This window comes from Uloborus diversus, chromosome 1 (assembly GCF_026930045.1).
Source record: "Uloborus diversus isolate 005 chromosome 1, Udiv.v.3.1, whole genome shotgun sequence".
Lineage (NCBI taxonomy): Eukaryota > Metazoa > Arthropoda > Arachnida > Araneae > Uloboridae > Uloborus > Uloborus diversus.
The window spans coordinates 45,462,970-45,477,587 of NC_072731.1; positions in this window are offsets into that span (position 1 = coordinate 45,462,970).

The following is a 14,618-nucleotide window of genomic DNA, read 5'->3' on the forward strand; positions in this document are numbered from 1 at the left end:
TAACTATTCGTTCGATAATTTTGCTTTCATTCGCGGCACTTTTAAGTATAAATATCACAGTTGGACGATGTACCGGCGATTCAAAAGTGATATTCTTTCGTTCTTAAATAACAATTTGCTCAAAGTACTCTTTCTTGTTTTAGGATTGGGACATTCGGAGAAAAGATGTTAGTGAAGCAAAAGGGAATGACTGCCCAGGAAATCCTTAAAACCTGGAAACAAAAATGTTCGTTTAAAATATTATATTTTATGACACAATTTGCTAAAAATCTATCAGATAACAAAAATACATGTTGAATTATCTAGGCAACACGTTTTCAGGATTTTTTGGATCAAAACCCAGATAAAGCTGTTTTCGTTGATAAAGGTGTTCGGAAAGTTCAAAACCAAAAATTGCTTTTAAGTAAAAATTAGGCCTGTCAAAGATGCCTTCACAAAATAACACGGAAACTTGAAAAACCCAACTTTAAATCGATCTCGGAATAAATTTTAGGGACACGGAAAATGATGTGGGCAATTCAGTGTTTAGAAGTGCATAGGGTCTGGTGGGGTAAAGTGGTCATAAAATCGCAGGTTTTCAGCTCAGGTGGATAATAAACACAAAAAATTCTTTAAACACTTCAACTTTTTTTGTTGTTATTTTACATTGCATTATTAAAGAACACGGTACATTGAATTTTAGGATGAAAATATTGATTTTAATAGTTTTATAGCCATTTCTTTTCCCTATGTTTTTATGATCACTTTACCCTATGGGGTGGGGGAAAGTGGTCATAGCATGGGGGAAAGTGTTTATAGTTAACAATAGATGCAAAACCATTATAAATAATCCTATATTTCGGCCATTTTTACAGTTGCAAGTATACTCACAAGTACATGCGTGTACGCGAGAATATATACGTGTTGTGTGTTATACACGAGTAAACACGTTCCTATATGAGTAGATACATGTACACATCAGATACATGCATACATGTGTCTACTCAAATATATACGTGTATATACGAATATATAAGCATATATACGAATGTATAAGCATGTATACGTGATTACCTACAGAAGTGTATACGTGTCTGCATGAGTACATGCGTGTCACATGTATATACGCGTCACTTGTATATACGTGTCACATGTATATACGAGTATATACGCGTGTAAACGAACATCATATGCGCTTATGCACTCGTATCTCGAGAAAATACGTGTATACTTGAGTACATATGTGTATAGTACACGTACGCATATATAAGTGTACATACATACATATATGGGTATACACGAGCTAATTCGTGGATACATTCAGTGCGTCTTTGGGGGGGAGGGGTACGTGTCTACTGACGTGTATATAATGTGGAAGCACTAGTATATACGCAATGTATACGTTTATACTCTAGTACATGTATGTATACACGAGAATATACGCTTATATACATGTCGGCCTACAGAGTGAATCCAAGCTCTTGGGCAAAAATCAAAGGGCTGTAAGAGGGTAGGATAAGACACAATTAAGATTATGATCACTTACGCGCTACATGCACACAAAGCCAGAAACTGATAGATACTAAGCAGGGCACAAATTTGTTGCACACAGATGATTTTACCTAACATTATAGTTTTTAAGAAATATTTAGAGCAGTTGTTAGAAGTTACGGCCTGTGGTAGCTCTAATATACGCATCTTAACAAAGTCGTAGCGACTGATAAAAGTTTTTCAAAAGTCACGTTATTACAACAGAGAGTGATCTGTGAATGCGACACATTTGTATTACAGCTGCAGGCCGCAAATTTCATCAATCGCATTAAAACTTTCTTAAGACCTAAAATGTTTTAAAATTGACTTTGTGTAATAAATTTGTGACTTCTTTTTGCATCCATCAGTTTATGGCTTTGCATGCATGTAGCGTGTCAACATTGTGTTTGTGACCATGTGTTCCTTATGTGATTCTTACTTCTTATCCTCGCCTCTAACACCTTTTAATAATTTGCTCAAGAGTTTAAACTCACCCTGTATATTGTATTTCTTATGCTTGTATGTAAGTGTCTACTGGAGTACTTACGCATATATATGTGTCTACATGAGTATATAAGTTCTTATATGTACGAGTATATGCGAACATATACGTGTATAGTAGAATGTATAGATGTATGTATAAAAAATACTTGCAGATTATCATATACGTATTTATTGGCGCATTTATGTGAACACGAGCATATATGCGTATATATACGCATATACTCGTATACTGAACCCCGTTTACTGTATAAACAATACATATTAAGTAAAATTAATATTTAATTTGTATTTGCCTTAAACTTAAAGATTAAGTGACATTAGAAGAACAATATTCGTTAAGCCTAATATTATGACCACTTTACCCCGTCTTACTGAAATTGTTCTAAAAAATTTTCTAAAATAGATTCAGCTTACTGCTAATGAGTAAGATTTCTTGAGACATGTAGGAAGCTTCCTGTGCAGTTAATCTGTTCCTAATTCTAACAAACAAAATTTCCCAAGGAAGTTAAAATAGGTGTTTGGATTTAAAAAAAATTTCATATTCACGCAAAATATTTTTTGTTGCAGAATAAAATTTTGCTAGTTGTGAAATTTTGTATTCAAAGTGTAGTTTCTAACCGATGTACTCAAAAATAAAATTTTCACATTCATTCGAGCATTTATTTGCAAGCTATAGCCATATATTTGAAGTATAACCACTTTACCCCATTGACCACTTTCCCCCACCAGACCCTAATATTTTAAACTCCCACTTCAATGAACTTTTCTCATATCTTGAAGTCAGTAGGTGGATAACAGAAAAATGTCTTTTAAATATTATGAAGATGGAGCGCATATACTAAGATAATTGGTACGTCCATATGAGGCTGAGCTGCTGTTGGATGTCCCGTGTACGCTATGATATAATAAATAATGTAAATTGTTTGCTTATTAAAATTTATATTTTATATTAAATGGATATATGTTTGTAAATTAATTGCAAGTGTATGATACGTCACATATTTAGTAAATCACAATTTCAAATATTTTGAGAAGACCTTTTGTAGCTTTAAGTTTATAAAATTGATCTTTTTGCTCACATATGAAGGTTCATTTTGTACGAAATCTTTAAGTGATTGAAAAAAAATCATACATTATTTGAAATCCACGCACCAAACAATAATACAGGCAGACATTACAATATAAGTACGTTTTAATGAACCAGATCTTACAGGTCTGTGTTATGCAAAAGATCAACATTTTTGTCCGAGATGTCTTTAAGTTAGCACTATTAGGTAATAACAAATTTATGACCCAATTTGGTACATCGTACGATACACAATAACGTCGTCCCAAACATATCTAAGCCTGAGAACAACAGTAAGATATCCGACTGTTCATCTGAGGTGTCGATATATAAACCTACGAGTACATTACCATGCCTTTCATCGGTAAGTTTTTTTTTTTTTTTTTTGATTAAATAGTATTTGTAGATATTTTTTGATATAATGTTTATTTTAGTTTTCATAAGTTTGTTTTACGACAAGACCAATATGTTTTTTTTTTTTTTTTTTTTTGAGCAATCACGATTGCTTATTGTTCTTATTTCACCGTCCTTGATGTTGTAGTTCCTTTTTCAGCTTGGACCAGGCACACCAGCACCACTCCCCTCTGCAGGCGCGGCTCCGAGCACTTCCTCCTGGAATTCCTTTCTCCTGGTCGGGGGCGTCCATGTCCTACACACACACGCTCACACACACACACATACGCACACACATGCTCATACACGCAAGCCTTTACACACATACACACACGTCTACGTGCATACACACAGATCTACGCACACACACACACACAACTATACACACGTAGCCACCCAGGAGGAGGGGTAAGCTCGGGGGGCAGGAGCTGTTTCTAGAAACAACAGTCCCCAATGAGTAAGGCCCTGTCGCAACTCGTGATTGCGAAAAACATAATTTGAATTCAAAATTTCAGAATTCAAATCAATTATGAAAATTCGAAAGGTTTCTTTTTGCACTAAATAGCACAAAACTGAAACATACTTATAAACTACGTTGTTCAACCTTCATGACCAGTTATAATTAGTGTTATTATTTGAGAAAATACGAGACTAAAGCTCAAGAAAACTTTAAAGCGAAATATTCGACCTAAAATCCGAATTAAATATTAAGCTCAAAAAGAAATGCTCTTCAAACGCTTAAGATTATTTTAAACAAGTACCATCTTTATTACTTTTCCCTGATTCTACACAGTGTAAAGTCTTTTCTAGAACTAAAATCATCTATTTCCATGCACCCGATAGAAAATCTCTGTTTATGATAAAAGAAGGCACTCGACAGTCCAAAGACGAAAAGCATGCTTTGAAAAATGAGTCTCCATTCTATTAAGAGCATCCAGTGATTAATTTTCACAACTGCGTCCATAACCGAGTCTTAATTCGCTTGTGTCAGGAAATGGAATATATAAATTTTTAATTTATGTTCCGATGCAACGACATAGAGCATGCATCAAAACGGTTTCCAGCTAATTGAAATAACTTCTTCGTAAATAATAAATGCACTATGTATTGTTTATTGTGTGTTTGCTCTCCTAAAAGACAGGAGGAAAATCCGTCTTGGTAAAATGACTTCACATAGTACTTTTTTGCTCGGCCATTGAAGTTTTCTATTAAATTGACTCTTTTGTTTCATTGCTCCGGAAAAAGATAACGAGGCTATAACTAAAGGGTTTAATTAAGAATAATAATTTAGGGTTTAATTAGAAAACAGGAGGTCGAAAATTGATGACGTAGTGCCTTTTTTTAGGTATTTACGATGTAATTTACAATTATGAAATAAAAATTTTGAAAGCTGTTTGTTTAAGCAAGATATACTTTTGTTTTTATAGTTGAGCACTTATTCAACGTTATTTGTGCATATTTTGTTTGAAATGTCTTTGATATCGTGAACAATTCTTTGCATTAAATAGTGATTACTTCTTTTATATTTTCAATATTTTTTGGTGCATAAAGTACTTTGAAGAGCAGAATTGACATGAAGTACTTTATAAGGTTTGACAATAGTAACTTTATTCCTTAATTTGAAAGAAAAAAAACTGAATTTACAACCTCATTGATAGTTAAGTCACAATAAAATTGTGTCAATTGTTTTTTACACGTATAGCTGTCTAAAGAATATAATTCATATTTTTAAGTATGTAAAATTGTATTTGTTATTGTTTGAATTCAAAACAGTAGAATCTTTTGCAAATTACTTTTTAGAGGCAGGATGGTATCAAGCGCCTGAGATGATTTTATTTTGTGGCAAACTTAGGGGAAAGTGAGGCAAAATAAAATAGTTATAAGTTAACAGTTATAGTTGCTAAACTTTTTCAAAATTAACAAACTGGAAATTTGTTTTGAAAATTACAGTACATAAAGAACGAACATTGTATTTTAATAATAAAAAAAAAACTTGCATTAAAACAGTGGTCTCTATTTATGGCAGTAAATTCTCTCTTTCAAAACAAATGGACAATTTTCGCTTTTTTTTTCATGGGGCAAAGTGAAAAAAATCGAATGAAATATTTTCTATTCAATTGTTAAAGACATGTTTGACCAAATGAATCAGAAAAAAAGGTTGAATGAATAAATGAAAAGATACTGTAACAATAAACAAATAATTGATTGACTAAATTAGTTAATACTTATGTATGAAGAAAAATAAATGAGTGAGTAAACGAGTAAATGTATAAGAAAATCAGTGAATATATGAATAAGGAAGTGAGTGTCTAAATGAAAAAGTGTAAATGATTTAATTGCTAAATGAAAACGTGATTTAGTAAATGATTGAGTGATAAAACAAAATAACTATTTCACTTTTTCTCATCCCACATGTACTTTGTCAAATTGTGCAAATTATTTCAAGTACAAATAAGCTTAATCTATGTAAATAAAATAGAGAATATATATGTATATATTGTGTATGTGAGTATGTTCCTTTACAAACACACAGTTTGCGTTGGATCTCGAAAAAATATGGCAGGGAGGTTTTTGGGCACCCGAAAAATAACGTGCGGAAGGGGGGGGACGCGAAAAAAGTACTGAACCGTTCGAGTTTTAATTATAGGACCTAATAATAACGTTATAATATGAAAGCGAAAAAATGCTCGCAAACATTATAATAAAATTTCTATACAGACCAATGATTTTTCTGCATCAGATAAATTTTGTTTCAATGCTACAAGTTAATTAAAACGTGTTATAACAGTATTCTTTTTTAAATCTCATGTTAAAACGCACGTAAGCCTTTAATTAGAAATTCGTCGTTGATCATGGTCATTGTTGAATGATGCGTTCGTTTTTTAATTTTTAGCGTGTAGAAAATCGTTGAAAAGAAATATATGCTGCCATTTTTCTGTCGAATATGAACACATACAGTTCTAGCTTTTGTTTTAAGTCTTCTTGTGTAATCGTGGGTTTTAATATTATTCATTTTTTGTTTAATGGTCTGTCGGAGGGTATCAAGGGAATGAGGCCAACACCTTTTTTTTTTTTTTTTTTTTGCCTTCCTTGTTGAAATTTGGTTGCTCCTGATTTCTGTGATCACCTTTTCCATCAGTTCAGGCGAATATTTAAGGTAAGGACGGCCGCCTATCTTCTTTCTTCTCCCTGGATTCATGTCTAAAAGCAAAGAAAACCCAAAAAACTAAAAAACTGCTTAAGACAACACAAAATCTTTCACAAAATATTGACAAACGATAGTAAAAATGGGTGGTCTAAGGTTGCAACTCGAATTCCCGTATTTTGTTTACTTCGAAACGACAAGTAAACAAATCAAAATCAGAATTCGCCGATAAGGCTAAATCATCTTAAATACTTTAGTAATAAAATAATAAACTTACCTTTGGAGAGTTCAACCGGCAAGTATAGGTTTCAAAGGAGACATTGAGGGTTGAAGCAAAAATTTCAAAAGACCTCTCAACACAAATGAATATTGTTACGAGAATGAAAACACTGGAGCTTGAGGTAAACAACATGAACTTCACTGGACAATACTTGCGAACCTTCTGATTTTTTTAAAGACTTTAGCTTTGTTCCAACGACCACTACATGGCACACAGTACTAAATTCTTTTAATGGTCTAATGTTGAATTATTGGTCTATAATTGTGTGGTTTTACGGTAATAATATCTTCAAAGCCAGGTAATAACATTAAATAATGATTAAGAATCGTATTAAATTGAATAATTGTATTCAAATTGTTATTTTTTTAACAAAAAGTTAATAAAAAATGTATGATTGATTTTTCAAGCCTTCAATCAAGTAACACAAAGTAGTTATTATTATTACTATAAAATCGCCCGTCAAGATAGACGGGTGAAAATTACTTCTAATTTGAACGAAGAAATTGAACGTTTAGTGATATTTTGATAGTTGATATTTTAACCGTAACTCCAGTGGATTAAACCAAAACTCCAGCAGATAGCGTTCATTGTTGACCATTTTCACGCCCCTTCATTCTCCTAAAATGAGCCTTACCAGAAAAACAGTTAAGTTACCGGATCCAGTTCAGCCCTGTCAAAATAAAGCATTTTCCTGGATGTTAATTATTTATTTATCATTCCGTGGCACGAGTTTCATTGTTGATGACGTCAACGTTACTCGATTGCTATTGCATATATGAGGATTTTTTTTTCTTCGCACCGTGTGGCATTGAGGGCACCGTACCTACATTTCTCCATGACAAACGTTTTTGACACAAAGACACTATGACAGAAACTGCAGTCCTCGGTTGGAATTGACTGAGCTGGCGGTGTATTTCATGTATTTCTGCCTTAGCCTTGGCTATAGGGCTGGTAACTTACTGAATACTACGTATTAATGTCTGTACTTCAATCTTCATTATTGACAAAAATAGGAACATCATATTTATCGATATTGTGGTTATGCGAAGTGAACCTAACTCAGCAAAGCGCTCAGATCATTCAGTTTACAGCTTATTCTAAACAAATATGCCAAATTTAAGTTTAAAAAAAACACACTCTAGAAAATCAAACAGTTAAAAAAAACACAAATACTATTGAGATAATTCAAGTGTTAAAGGTCAGAATAAGTACTCTTAAACGGGAACGCAGCGGACTAGACTCATAAAACGTCCGCAAATAAATAGTATATTTGACAGCATTTAGACGAAATATCACTTACTGTCAAACCCAGAAAAACTTATTGGAACCAAATTAGGCACCAAGACAAACCCGTAACAGGGGAGGTGAAAAAGTAGGACGTAACAGGGGACGTGAGATCTCAGAAACCGCTATATTTAAAAAATTCTTTAAACTCGTGTAATTAAGATACATGCCTGTAATTTCTCACAGATGTTCTTTGAACTTTTATTAGCACGGGGAAAAATATTTTTGAACTTAAAATCAAAGTATACCTTTTCCGAGGAAATTTTTTTACAGTGTTAAGATTTTTTTAGAAAATCATATGCTGCAGTAAATAACTAACTACTCTTAATAAAAATGAATCTATTATTTATTAATGATTTCATTTTAATTGCTTAATATATACAGAACATTTTAGTATCAGAAAATTGATTATATCAAGTTACGGGAAAATGTTGACAGTCCTTTAACTATTAGTATTCCGCGTCGTATTTTGAGGAATAATTCAGCCTTTCAGCCTTTATTGTCCCTAAAACATCATTGCGTAACGTTTGTGAACATTTCAAACAACTCTTAGCGTCATCTAGATTATTTTGCATCTCTTCCGCATAACGCGGATAAGATAAATTAACCTGTATCCACGGCTCTAACGTTAAGAGCCTAATGTCTAGTACTGTCAGAAACAGTAACATTGAATGGGAGGTGCGGTCTCACAGACCGTTTCTAAAGAATGCAATGAAATTTAAACCTGATGCACTCGCCTTAAGATACTGATAAGCAAGAGGGGTGTTCAAGGTCACAAAACAAAACGCTATTGAAAAAAAAAAACATTCAATCGGACTGAAAATTAAATAGGGCTGATCGGATGGAATTTTCTGTGAGACCGCACCTCCCTGTTAAGGGCTAAATATTTCTACTTTGTCCAACTTCTTCTTTTAGAGTGTTGTTACAGGTTTTATGCTTTTTTTCTCTATTTTTTTCCTAGTTTATTACCGATTAAGTATAAAAAGTTATTTATTTTTAATTATATATTTTACTTGCAGTAACCACTCGGCACGATGCTCGTGCTAAGAAGTTAAAAGAAGTCCACTGAAGAAAAAAAAACGCCTCTCGCCCCTTTCTGATGTGAAATGATTTTTCAAAACAATTTTTCCTCAACTAAAATGCGTACACATCTTTTCAAAAGACCTATTAAAGTATATTTGGAACTCAAAATATTCTTTCATCAACATAGTTCATCGCTTAACACGCCAAGCAACCAAGCTACCGTTAACCTTCAGCGAGTGCTGCGGTCCCCCCTCCCCCTGCAATTTAAAGTTTTTAGCCAAATTAGCAATGCCAATAATAAAAAACGATATAAAGAACAATCACAATTGTGAATAACACGACAAATCAAATTATTTACTTATATAAGTAACTATATTCAGCAATAAGAACAAAAACAAACGTTTAAGATATAAGGATAGCAAAATCCAATTGAAAAATCCTACAAAATCAAGTTACGTACCTGAACTTCGAAAAAAAAAAGGCATTCAAAAACGTGCTGATCACAACAGCGTAGCATAGACATGGTTCCTCGCAGCTATCGACACTGTCGGACAGCGCCCTCTCGAGGAGTTAACTTACACCGCCATCCATTAGAATTCATAGAACTAAACTTTCCCCGAGATCTATTAGGAATTAATAGAACTAAACAATTAATTAAACATTTAATTTGCAATTGCAAATATTTCGGTCAATCTGATTTTAAAAAATAGCCTACAGCCTTTCTCAATAAATGGACTATTCAACACAAAAAGAATTTTTCGATTCGAACCAGTAGTTCCTGAGATTAGTGTGTTCAAATAAACAAACTCTTCCGCTTTATATTATTAGTTAATAAGAAAATGATACATATATACGTATACTTTTGGTAAATCATTTTTAGCTGCGTTTAGGATTTTTTCTGAAAAGTATCCTCGAGATTTGCCTTATGGCTGACTCGAACCTACGCCCACTGGATCGCGAAGCCCACATTTTTAGGTCAAGCCACCATGGCTACGCATATTCTGAGTTCCAACTATTTTCTATATATATAAAAATGAATGTTTGTCTGTATGTCATCCATGAACTCAAAAGCTACCCGGCAGATTTGGCTGAAACTTTCACCGTTTGTTATTTTTGGTACTGGGAATGTTTATAGATCAGTTCGAAAAAAAATCCGATCGATAGTTCCTTTTTTATTCCAATTTAAGTCACAATCCATTGGATAAATACGAATAAAATTATCGGCTGCAGAAATTAATTCGCGTGAAAAATCTCATTGATAAGAAGTTAGCTGTTGCCATTTTTCTTGAGTTTGAACAAATAAATTCTTTCTTTATTGTTTTATGACTTTTCATGCAACGGGGGGCATTTAAAACTTTTTCTATTTGATATTTTTAGCGATTGATTGATCTTCCAAACTGCGTGAGTACAAAATTTGAGTATAGTCACAGCTTCACTTGATACCTGGACCGATTATTATGAAAATTGCTATATATATATGTATTTTTCCACGGAGAAGGTGCATAATATGCTCATTGAAGCCACTCGCCACCAGGTGGCACTGCAGAGTAGCAACTTCTGCCCCGTTCAACCGATTATCATGAAAATCAGTATAATGATGTATTTTTTTTGTTGGCGTAGCAACGCGCGTCGGGTATAGCTAGTATATTATAAAATAAATATTCCCGTTTTCATAACATTTTTTTTATTTCTGCTTCATTCCTATTAGTCATAGCGTGATGCTATATAGTCTTTAGCCTTCCACAATGAATTGACTATTCAACACATTTTTTTTTTTCAATTCGAACCAGTAGTTCCTGATATTAGAGCGTTCAAACAAACAAACACGCTTTACAGCTTTATATTATTAGTATTGATTTGAAAGAAAAAAAAATAATTAGGAGCAAAATAAGGATAAAAGATATATTTCTATTTACCACAGTTTCTAAAAGCCTGTTCGATGGTCAAAGTTAACCAATGAAAACTGCAGGTCAGATAATTCCATCGTTAAATTGAATCAATATCCAATAAAGCTTTTAGTATTAAACATTTGCTTTGAGGACAAATCTCAGAAACGGTGTAGGAAAATATACAAATCTGAAAGGACAGAGAAAAAATAAAACTGATGCAGTTAAACTAACAGAGAAAATCCAGCACTTTGTTCATATGTCACGTCCTAGATTATTACTTAAGTACGAAAAAGTATATTTACCAGGTTTCGAACATAAGGGGTATATCGTATTATATTGAATGCCTAATTTATTATAGTTTATAGAAGACTGAAATTCCTACTGAAAAATTGATCCAAAAAGAGATAAAGGGAGTTTAAAATATTTGTCAGATTAATATCAGCGTCTAAGGCATTATAATAAAAACAAAATGATTTTTCTTTTAACGTATCTTGATCCATTTTTTTTAACTGCAGCCCTTGTATAAGTAGCTAATGCTTGTGTTCTAAAATATATAACGATAAAACGAATTATTTTTTAAGGATAAAGGGAAATGAAAGGTTGAGTATTATATCCTTTTTGCTCGATTTTACTAGAGAAATTAATTTAGTGACAACATTTATTCGCATACAATTTTATTTTTTTTAAACTAATTTCCTTATATATCTTTTCTTATATAAACATACTTATAAATACACCCAAATCTGTTTTTATGCGGTCTTTTTAATACGATTTTTTTATGCGGTATATTAAAATGTGAGTCAAACATTGGGATTCAATCGACGAAATCATTTTTAAAACGATTGCGAGGTAGTATCTTCCACGTGAAGACATAGGCACCCCGATGGGAAGTCACTGTGACCTTCCCAAAATATTCTTAGTCGGTAAATTTTATCCGACAACTCGGCGAATATGATCATCACTTGTCTTTCGATTTCGTTTAAAGATTACAATTTTGTTAGTTTTTGGGAAATTTTCTATGTGACTTTTTTATGATGTCCCTATCCACCGCATTAATATATATATATATATATATATATATATATATATATATATATATATATATATATATATATATATATATATATATATATATATATATATATATATATATATATATATATATATATATATATATATTAGGGTGGTCCTTATTTTTGAAGTTGTAGATATTTGACACGACGCCCCCTCAATTTGTTCCATTATACAAATAAATGATCTATGCAAAATTTTAAGTCAATCCATGAATATTAACACGTGCCCCTAGGGCCCCCTTTTTTGAATTTCGAAGAAAAAATTGCGGGTTTTCTCATTTTTATGTAAAAATATTCCTAGGTTTCATATTTAAAGTAATTTTGAACCTCAATAGATGTTGCTACTTCCAGACCAACCATTCTCTCACTTTCATTCTGTAAAATTTTACAAATTACATAGGGTACATGTACACCAATGGCCCTGAGACAGGCATACCACTATTCGCGCTCGTTTCAAACCAAGCGGCAGGGGAACATTTCTTTCCACCAAGATGGACACAAGGGTTTCTAAAGGTCATTAATGAATGATTTTTGGCAACAACAAATTGCCTCCTCCAGGCTTTAGAAGTGTTGATTTAGAAAATTTTCTGTGTATGTAATAGGTGTGGCATATAGGGTCACTAGGTTTCCATGCTATAAATATAAGTAATGACAATTATATTTTAATTCGCTGTTCTTTAGTTATATACTTAAATGTTTATGCATTCTTATAATTTAATTTTTGAAAAATCCTCGATTACCCTACAATAAAAAGAAACTCTATTTTCCATATCTAAAATGTAAATTAAAAAAAAATCCAAATCGGAATTATGTAAAAATCTATACTTTAAACTGTCTTCTATTTCAGTACATAGTCCTTTATTATCATCAAATTCCTCTTGCATTTCACAAGATTTAGAAACCGAAATGGGTATCTATCCTAACCTGTTGAACCTTTTTTTCTATATCTGGTTTACAACAACGCAAAAAATCTAGACTACTTTTGATATTTGCTCGCATTTCATCAATGCTAGATAAATGCCATATTAGGGACAAAGATGCTGCTCATTTCTTAACAGCCTATGTAGATGCAGTAAATTTAAATCCAAATAACCTTATGATCAATCGTACATCCCTTAAGAGAGCAAGAGAAAATCTTCGAGAGGTAAAATCAGATTTCATGAATTTAAATTTAGATTTTTTTTGTTATTCCCTGGGATACAAAGCTACATCCAGATGTAACTGGAAAAAATGCTGATAGGCTTACCATGATAGCTTCAGGTCCTAAAGTTGAACAGCTACTCAGCTTTTGAGATATTTCTTCAGTTGTATATGATATCTTAGACGATTGCTCCTTATTGCTAACTGTTCAAGCTGTAGTGTTTTATACAGCGGCTTACAATACCGGCCGTATAAGTTGTGCATGTAATTTTTTAGAGCAAAAGCTGAACGGTGATATATTGCATTTGTATTGCTATCACCATGCACTTGAAATCGTACTGCAGAGTGTCTTTAAAGAAGTTCTTGCCTTTCTTAGTTCTAGACTCGATATTCCATTATTTAAGCGCTTCAAATTTCAAAAACTACACATACCACTTAATTTCGAAAAGAAGAAATTGATGACATCTTATTGTTCGTAGAAAGCGGAATTAAGAAATATTGCAGAGAATACTCTTAACGTGTAATAATATTTCTTGGTGAAGTCCTTCCTCCTACAGCGATATGTTTTCGGCAACCTGGAGCTTATCTGTGAGCCAGATGGGTGGCAAAAGGAATTTATTGCTTGAATATTTATATATTTAGGAAACAATTTAAATTGACCTTACATGAAGAGAATGCCCGTAAATGCTGTTTTACAGAAAAATGTTGTATGAAGATATAGTTTATCGCAGCAACCCATTCTAGGCATTTTAAATTAATATAAAGTCTAGTGTCTAAAAAATCTGCAGCGTACAAAATGATGACAAACATGTAGCAGAAGCAGTGATTGAAAAATTTCTAAATAACTTATAGTACTTAGAGGATGAACTAGTAGCTTTGTCCGTACTGGATGAAGGAATTAACACTTTGAAGATAGGAAAAGATTACTTCAAAAAAATGCTTGCTGAATAGGAAGACGTGTCTGATGACTGTATGAAAAATTTCAGATAACAGTAGATGATTTGGAATACTTTCTTAGTAAAGCTCTTCTTCTTTATAGAATCAATTACATGTCAATAAAACTGTTGGTAACTTACAAACACCAAAAGATATTTTCCTATTTGATCCTGATTCATGGCAAAATGAAGGAAGCTATTTAATGGGAAGAGATATCGTTAAAATGCTGAAAGTTGTGAATGATACAACTGAAATAGGAGCACAATTAATCGAGGAATTTCAGAATTAATTTACCAAATATGAGTCACAAAAGCAATTTAGTATTTTACAGACAGTCCAAGACTATCGGGGAAAAAAATGCACACGATTGATATAC